A 10,250-nucleotide genomic window follows, 5' to 3' on the forward strand; every position below is an offset into this window, starting at 1 on the left:
TAACCACCTAATTTTACTTTTTTAAAAATATTATGCTAAAAAACATCAGAATAATGAACCAAATGTACTCTCAATATCCTCAATAATATTGATTCTAGCTTTAAAAAAATGATGTATTAATGAACGAAATCATGTATGCCAGGCAAAAAGGCTTTTGTTCAAGTCAAAAGGAGGTGATTATATTAATTTTACAAATATATTACACTTTTTATAAAGTTTAAAACTTTAAATTTTATACTACATAAACTGTTATCAACCGACTTGAACATTGCCAGATTAATCAATGCACCGTGAATCATGCTCTCCGTGCATAAGACGATTTGTTGAAAAATTAGTGAATATAATATAATTTTATCAAACACCAGCAAATCCCTTTTCCAAAAGTTTGTGGACCTGACCAAAGACTCCGGTAATGGAAAACACATGGCAATTATAATTTAGATTATTATACGTGCAGAAGAGCTAATTTTCAGAGGTAATAACTCATTGTTACGCAGTGCTTGTTCTACTTGATGATGATGATGGCTATGTCAGGTGGAAGGTTCCTTCAACATCTACTTCTAGCTGTTTTGATTCTATTCCTTTTCCAGCAAAGAGTTGCGGATTCTGACGTTATAAGTTGCAGAGATGACGAAAGAGAAGCGCTACTCGTATTTAAACAAGGCCTGGGGACACAAATATGGCCTTCTCCCTTCTTGGGGAAGTGAAGATGACAAAAAAAATTGTTGTGCATGGAGAGGAATCAAATGTCTTCAAAACAGCCATGTGTACGGACTCCAACTTACGGTACACAAGCTCGGACTGCCATTGGAAGGTAAAATTAATGCGTCTTTACTTAAACTGCATCATTTAAGCTATTTAGACCTCAGTTACAATAATTTTACGGGGAGCCAACCTGAGTTCATTGATCCCTACCAAATTGAGGCACCTTAATCTCTCTAACGTGGTTTGAAAGGACCAATTCCCCACGGCTGGGAAACTTCAAGGCTACAACTTCTGATCTCAGCGGTAAGACCTAGAAGGTGGCTTTCCAAAGTCCATCGGAAATATGAGTTGTTTGCTGCGATAGACTTGTCTTCCAATAATCTGATGGGACAACTCTCTGGGTTCTTTCAAAATCTATCTGGTGGATGCACAGAGAAGAAGCTAGAGTTTTTGTATTTATGGGGTAACAAAATCACGGGATCTGTGCCTGATTTTACAGGATTTCATCCTTAAAAAAATTAGGACTTGGACAAAATCGGTTACACGGAACCATTCCTAAAAGCATTGGACAAATGTTTGAGCTTAAATCTTTAGATCTTGGTGACAACTCCTTGAAAGGTGTCTTCTGAAGACTTTTCTTAAATCTCTCTAAATTGATCATTTGGACTATCTCCTAACCTTTTGTTTGAAAGTTAGCGATGATTGGGTTCCTCCTTTTCTAAAGTTAACGTTTTTATCTCTTGCCTCTTGCAAAATGGGGCCTCATTTTCGAAATGGCTCGGAAATTTGGGAGCATTTGATCAAACTCTCCATGTTCTTGATACTCGAATGCTGGAATCTAGATACAGTGCCTGAATGGATTTGGTATATGCTCAATATATAGACTATTTCAACATCTCACACAACTATATCAAGGGCAATGTCCAGATTTTAGTGTGCTAGGTGGACTGTATATACCCAAATATATAGCTCAAACTATTTTGAGGGACCCATTTTGTCGCTACCGGATGGATCTTACACCAATCTTTCTGGAAATAAGTTTTCAGGATCAATTTCTTTATATGTTCTTCTTTGTCGGACATTGGAAATATCTTGACCTCCATACCTACTCTCGGGAATGCTTCCGGATTGTTGGATAAATTTTGAAGAGTTGGTTGTTCTTAATTTGGCAAATAATGGCTTCTCCGGAAAAATTCCACCCTCGATAGGCTCCCTACATAATATTCAAACATTGAGATTGAGCGATATAAGTTCTTTGGAGAGTTACCAAATCTGAGCAATTGACACCAGTTGAAAATTTTAGATCTTCAGGATAATGCATATCCGGAAAGATACCTGAATGGATTGGTGAGAGTCTACCAAGTTTGCTAGTTCTTAGTTTGGAATCTAACAGATTCAATGGGAATATACCTTTCCAGTTATGCCGTCTAGCAAATATTAGAATCTTAGACCTTTCCTTGAACAAAATTTCCGGAAGTATACCTAAGTGTTTCAACAATTCACAGCTTTGTCTGAAGAGAGGACTCCAGGCTGCCATATCCCATGAATTCGATTTCGATTACTATGATGCAATATATAAGTATATGGACAGGGCATGGTTGACATGGAAAGGAAGTAAACATGAGTACAAACACTTTGGGGTGGGCAAGATCCTCGACCTTTCCATTAATAAATTGGATGGATCAGTGTCCTGAAGAGATAGAGTCTACTAGGATTGATTGGCCTGAATCTTTCGAGAAACAATTTCAGTGGAGCAATCACTCCCAAGATGGTCAATTAAAATCATTGGATTTCTCGATCTATCAAAGAATCGATTTCTGGTGAAATTCCCTCAAGCTTCTCTAATAAATCGCTAAGTGTTATGGACTTGTCAAACAACAACTTTTCAGGCAAAATTCCAACAGGCACTCAACTCAGAGTGTTCAGGCCTCAGTGTATGCAGGGAATCCCGGAGTGTGGCCTCCACTCCCAAAAAATGTGTGAAGAAACCACCCCAAGGTCCAGCTACTACGACATTCCAGAAGATGAGTTCATAACCCTTGGGTTTTATGTAAGTTGGCCCTTGGTTTCATTGTAGGGTTCTGGAGTGTTTGTGGAACTCTAGTGCTTAGTCAGTCATGGAGACATGCCTACTTCAATTTCTTGGCTGATATCAGAGATAGGATCTACGTGATAGCAATGACGAATTTCAACAAACTGAAGCAGAGGTTTAATAACTAAATGGTAATATTCTTTTTATACTAGCTAGTGTGTGCAAGTTATTATCTATTATGTTTAACTTTATCCGTAATTTGCCTTTAAATTTTATTTAGTCAAGGAATTACTTCGTAAATTTTTGCCTCCTTCTCTAAACGCACAATCATTCACTTAGATCAATTTAGCCAATACTGTTACCAAAATGTTTTAACATCAATGTTAAAGAGCACTTCCAAATAAATTATGAAACGTCTTTGATTATATGTATATTATGTTCCACAATGTGAGATTGAGCTTCTTCAAATATGTTCAATGGGTTCAGAAGTTAAGACTAAATACCATGTTTTTTTATTGTAAAAGTTATACTGAATATACGAATGATACTGTATTTCTTATACAAATTTTTAGGGTACAAAATAATTCGAAGAGTAATATAAATCAATATTTGTATAAAAAAATATATTAGTAAGAATTATATGTTTTCGTTTTTGTTTTCCTTCAGTGAATGTTATTCTCAAAGTAATGCAATTTTTTTTTTTTTCTTTCCCAGTCTCTGGCAGCAGCTATTATGTCTTCGGGATGACATTCTCTTCAGCTAATACGTATTTCATATTATCTATGTTAGACTTGTTAAACTACTAATGGGCCGTCAAGATTCATTGTGAATTGATCAATTACGAATTATTACTTTAAAATCTCTTTTTTTGTGTTATTATTGTGTTTTTTTTATTGTTCATGATCCAGCATCAAAATCACGGGTTTTAAAACAAACTCCGCATAGATTCTACTACAGATCTTACATACTTCTTATTAGTGTGGAATTTCGCATCAAAACATGAAACCAAAAAATTAATACCATCATTATATATTATTTTTTATTTTTTTTTTTATTATTTTTTTTTTTGACACGATATCAAAACCTCAAACTTATAATCAATAAAATACTCGAAAGATCTGTGGTCCAACCTAGCTTGGGCTATGTTATAAACCATTCTTATGGATTAGGCTGTGGTGCTTCTTTGTGAACGTAAAAGTTAACACAAAGATGGGTGTCTATTTCCCGCTCAGTGCCCACCCTTGAATGGCCCAGCAACAAAAAAGAAGCTAGGTTTGGGCCCGGTTAATCAGTGCTTTGGGTATTATTATTGTCTTAAAAATAAATACATATTAAGATAATATTAATATATTTATTAGAATATTCTGTTATAATTTATTTTTTTCTCTTTATGGGATTATAAGATAAGAGGTTTTTTTTTTTTTTTTTTTTTTTTTTTAATTGTTAACTAAAGTGTCTAAATCAACTTACGCGTACTTCGACTAATTTTAGGATTGCAAAGTACTACTTTTGCCCCTAACGGGTAATTAACCTGTGATGCAGGTTGAAATCATGGACAGCCCCTTGATTCGCCGTTATCGTTGGGTTAACATGGGTGGATGGAGACTTTATAGTTTATTGTGGCATGAATGAAGTATGAATTAACTAATTCCGTGACAAGGGATCAATGCTAAGAAAATGAGTGAAGTTGGGTACAAAATTATAATATGATCCAATCTTTTTATTATCAATTTCCTTTTAAGCTAGTCTTACGAATCTTATGTTTAATTTGATCATCGTGGGGCTCTAAATATTCAAAGTTATATTGTACTACATATAACCCACAATAAGGGGAGACCAAAAAAGTAAAATTAATAATTAATAATAATAATAATAAGATAAAATAATAAACCAATGCATAAGAAGTTTTGTGAGTTATGAGCATATAGAAGTAAGAGTGTTTCTTTTGTTGAAAAAGGTAAAGCCATAAGGCATTTTGACACCTCTTTTGAGTGTGTTTTCACTTTCACTACAATTCGTTAATATAATATACAATTCCACTATTGGGTCTGACACTTCATCAACTTTGCCCATGTCGTCCCATCAATCATAAATAAGTTATTCGTTATGCCCTTACGTGTACAGTGAATACCCATTATATCCTTACACGGGTTAATGTTTTTGAGAAATGCTAGCCTTACAAAAAGAAATACAAAGAGGGGCATACAAAGACAAAACTCTGTCCTTAATCTTCATGATTGTCTCTCTCTCTCCTCTCTCTCTCTTTCCTCTTTTTAAGGGCATGATTTGTCTTATATGCCTCCTTTATTTTCTTTTGTAAAGCTAGCATTTCTCAATGTTTTTGGAATTAAAAGGGTTATTTAATAGTTTAAACTGCAAGATCTGGATAATAGTAGACCTAACTTGAAGGGGCAGATGTAAACCCATAAGACATAATGGCCAATCAGAATTAGAATTAAATCTAAACGTTGCTTGAGCTCACTAATTGTTGAATTAACTTAGCTTCTTTCAACTCACTCAAATTCAACCAATCATGAAAATTGTCTCACAATCAAATCTTACAAATTTTCTCTCACAGCCCTGACGCACAGCTCACACTTGGAAACAAAACTCATGTTGGGTAGATAAGATTATTGCGAGCTGATCAATTATGAACAGTCATGTCGGAGTTGTAAGAAAAAGTTTATGAGATTGAATTATAGTGTAGTATTGTCCTTCATCCAAATCATTACCTAAAGAAAAAACAACATATTTATAACATTAATTCTGGATTAATGATTAATGATTAAACTAATTCCCACTTATGGCTTGAGGGTAAAGTGATTTGTGATGGGCACATTTGACGGTTGAGAATGCAATTTGGTGGGGCCAAAGTAGTCTACCATTCATTGTCGTATGTGATGTAAAATACAAAAACGAAACAAAAGAACCTTATCACCATTCACACAATCACAATCAACCAAAGGGCCCAAAGCCCAACCATGAGGCAAACCCACTATTTTACACTTAAAAAATTTTACACTCTTGACAATTTTTGGGCCTTTTATTTTTATTATTATTCAATTTTGTCTTGTTTTTCATTTTTGGTCACTTGATTGATGTTACTGAACTAAAAATTGTGGGTGGCATATTGAGGACCATAACTAGCCTATCCAACTTAGGGTTGGGACCCAGATGGTCGGGACCCAATTTCACCTCTTGGGTTCGGTTGCTGTGGACCCTTTCTTTCCCAACTGTGGCTGCCATTAGAGCTATCATGTAGTTTAGTATCCGATGGTGTTTTGATTTGATGACGGTTGAAATTTCATTGATGGGACTCGTCATATTATATATGGGGCCAATAACCCCACAATCATTGTTTTAATCGCCGTCATATTTATTATTATTATTAAAATGTTTTAATAATTTATATATACGTCAATTAATTTTTAAATATTTTATAATAAAAAAAATCACGATTTACTGTGTTATATAATCTTAAGATTTGAAACTAAAAACTTAAAAAAATAAGTAAAATTATTGACAGTCAAACTAATATTTAAGAGTTAATTATCCTCGATATGATTGATCGTATTAATTTTCCATTATAACTAGCATCAATTTGATAATATTACCCCAGGGGAACTTTAACAAGAAATCAAAGATTAGATTAAAACCGAAATGCGATAAAAAGGGCAAATCAAAATTGACATATCAATGTGACAGTGAATCAGGGTGGCCCAAAATTGGATCTAAGGCTAAGAAGATTCATTGGCGGCTATAATAATAAGGCCTAGAAATTAAGGAAGCATCCAATGAAATAGGACGGGAAGATTATATATATATATATATATTGAATGATGATGAAAAAATGGCAATAAAAATGACCCACAGCTTGTCTTTACAGCAAAACAATTACATAAACTACCACAATCTGAAACAAAGACTATAATAATTCATGAAATGTAAGTTGGAGAGAGAGATCCTGCCTAAAGACAAGATCTGGTTATGAAATTTAGCCGCCCCCGCAAAAAAACCCCTTTTGTTGTCACTTCATAAGCAGGCTTGAGTCAGTCGTTGCTGAGTGTTAACTAGCTTCCGAGTCCAACTCACGGAATCATTGCTCAAGAAAAAAATAAAAATGTATTTTTAAACAATAATAATTACTTAACCATTAAATCCGGTTTGGCTCCACACTGCGTCTCTCACGCGCCTTAAGTCGCGTCCCTTGAGGGTCCGTCCCACGCCCTCGAAAAAAACGAAGCCCCGGCCGTTCTGCGGCTCAGACCAGGTACTCGTGTGGGGGATCATCTCTGAGTCACGATCTTCCAACCCGTCGTCCGAGTCGTGCAATGACTGACTGAGTCAACCGGTAAATCTTACTCCAATCCGGGACGTTCACTGGTGCTGACGTGGCCATTTGATGCCCACGTGGGGATGCAGCCACGGTGTCACTCCCGCCTCTTGAACTGGTGTACAATTCTCTGTGAGGACACCGTTTCGAAGGCCAGGGACAACCCTCCCACTTGGCGGTCGTCACGTGGTATTCGACGGTGCCGATAACTCCCGTTACTCTCAACCGAAGCGCGTGGACTCCATTCGCTTTGAGAATTATTGTTATTAAGGACCACCGGGTCGTTTCTGCTGAAACATCGTCCACCGTCGACCACACATCTTCTTCCAAGCTCCGACACGTCGGTCACGTTCGCCCGGCCGTTACCGTAGCCGTAACTCCCCAAAAACCTCTCGCTTCTGCTCGTGGTTAACCTCCGACCTTTCGCCATAATAGCATTCGAAGACAAAAAAGAACTAAATACAATCAAAGTCGTTGTCAGAAGATGAAGAAGAAGCTAAGTGGGGAGTGTTATGAGTCCATTACCGAGTTTCAAACCTTGTTATTTCTCTCGCCACAGCACAGATTAGCGACATAGAGTTCGATGACAGTAGACAACTGATCATTATCATCACGTTCTCAAGCCTAGCTAGACTTCATTCTAAAAGCATTTCTATGGTAAAAAGGATATATTTTGATTCCGGATCATAAAGAAAAGGGGATTTCTGAAAAGAAGATTTGAAGGAAGAAAATGGAAAGATGAAGGTGGAAATTGAGTTGTGCACCAGAAGGAATCAATTGATTCCTTATAGCAACATAGGTGTGTTTTGGGGAAGAAGACGTGTATATATAACAGTTATATTGAAGTTCATTCATTTGAAGTGAATTTGGACTTCATTTTGTCTGAATTTCATTAATTAAAGAGAGCGATGGTGAGATTTGATTATGGACGGGAGATGCCAGGATGGGTACAAAACTGTAAAAATTAAATAAATGACAATGGGGTTAGAGTTGTCACACCGTGTTCAGCACTCACTACTTCTTGGGAGTTCACACTTCTTGGGAGTGAACTGAGCTCCCCAGCACAACTATTTTGGACTCTTTAATATTTAGGTTAGTTTCCGTGTAATTTAATTAATTTTAAGGACCTTAAAATTAATTTTTATCAAATCACTTGTTTTTGAAATATTTTTTTTTAATGTATTCTTAAGTATATAGTGTTATTTTCGAGATAAAAGAAAAAAATATAAAAAATGAAGTGATATCGAAAGTCATTATTGGCGATTGTGGAACACGCGCTCCATGTTTAGGATTGAGCAAGACTCAATTGAGTTTAAGATTAGAATATCACGTCAGATTTTCGATAGTGGATCACATCCTGTTTGACTAAGTAAATGTATCTAAATACGGGTCCCATATCCACGTGGGCACACATCTAAACATCAACCTCAATCGTCATTGGAAGCGCAACACGTGTACTTCCAATAAAGTGTGGGGGACTACGATCCTCCGTCTCTTTTCATTAGTGTCACCGTATGTGACCTGTTAAATATATCAAAAGTCCTGATGCAATGCGTAATGGAGTAAATGCTAGTGTCAACTATATTACTTCGGCATTGTCGATGGTTTATGATTTCAATTATTATATTATTATCTTTTTTTTATTTTTATTTTATTTTTACAACAAATGTGTATAATCAACCAATCTGAGATGCCATGTTAGTATGCGTGATATACACTGCATATGGTTGGTTGGTTGCATCAATAATCGTAATGGGAAAGAATTTCTTCAAAATGATGTGGATATATCAGTATTACATTAATTAAAGATTTTTGTGAATGATATCATGTTTTTATTATCCATGTGATATTAACATACCATACAATATGCATATAGTTGGAAACACAATCACTCTTATTTCCTATACCTCTATTATTAGGTCTATTATTGAAATTGTATATATGATTATCGGAAAGTATAAAATACCATCGAGATTATTAAAACTCTATACAAAAGTAGAAAAAATCCTTAGGGATTTTAAAAGTTTCCAAAAATAATGAGTGCACTTTGAATTACTCCCATCTATATGCTAAACTAAAATTTTATTATGTTTGAGAGATGGATGGAGCATGAGCTAGGTAGCTTTGTAATAAGGTTGACATGAAGAAGATGAAGAACAAATTCTGTGCAATGGGATGCTAAAGAAAGTTAAAACATCACAAATGAACCAATGGCTAAAAATGTTGTGAGTGTGAGCATAGTAGAATGACAAAGAGTAACTTAAGAGATTGGCTTGATGGCTAAGAAAGTTTTTTTTTTTTTTTTTGATAACTAGGGTGTTTGGGTTAACTTACGCGTACTTTAACTAATCATCGGAATTCATTGAACATCTTACATGCCTAAAGAATAGTACACCATAATGTTATGTGGTGAATAGCCTTAAGGTTTGAACCCATGAACTCGAATGAAACAAACCTTTTAAAGAGAGGCTAACCCCTTGAAGTTTATTCTCTTTATTGACTTCCTAAGTTTGAACGTTGAGATCACTTATATATTTGTGACTTATCTTGAAAAATCTATCATATTTGTGTGACTTACTTAAAACATTGGATTTATAGGTATTCAATAGATTCTAAAGATTAGTCGAGATATACATAAGTTGGTCCAAATACCCGGTCATTAAAAAAAAAAAAAAAAAAGAAAGACAGTCCATTTTGTTGAGTGTTTCTCATCTTCACTACATCATTCAAATATAATACAATTCCTCAAAGTTGAGTCCTGGGTTTGTCAACTCATGCCCATTGTGACGCCATCAATCACCTCCATAAAAGCAATTGGTTTAATTAATTATTTTCTTCATTTTTTTTTTTGCATCTCTCCTGAAATGGGTCCCCTACAACAATTATTGTCCATTTGTATCTTTAATTTCATTTATTCCTTCCAATTTACCAAACCCTTCTCTTTTGTACTACTGGACTTGATTCTCTATCTCAACCGTCATTCACATCACCTACATCACTCTCTCTTCCAATTAATTTCAACCCCAAGTGTTGCCACGTAAAAAAAAAAAAAAAAAAAAGAGAATATTTTGATACAAATTATCGACCCGTCAGAATCATACATTATGAATCGATAATATAATCATCCGTCACAAATTAGTATTTTAGTTGAGAAATTGAGATATTTATTTTGTCATTTTT

Source organism: Pistacia vera, unplaced genomic scaffold, assembly GCF_008641045.1.
Source record: "Pistacia vera cultivar Batoury unplaced genomic scaffold, PisVer_v2 Contig65, whole genome shotgun sequence".
NCBI lineage: Eukaryota > Viridiplantae > Streptophyta > Magnoliopsida > Sapindales > Anacardiaceae > Pistacia > Pistacia vera.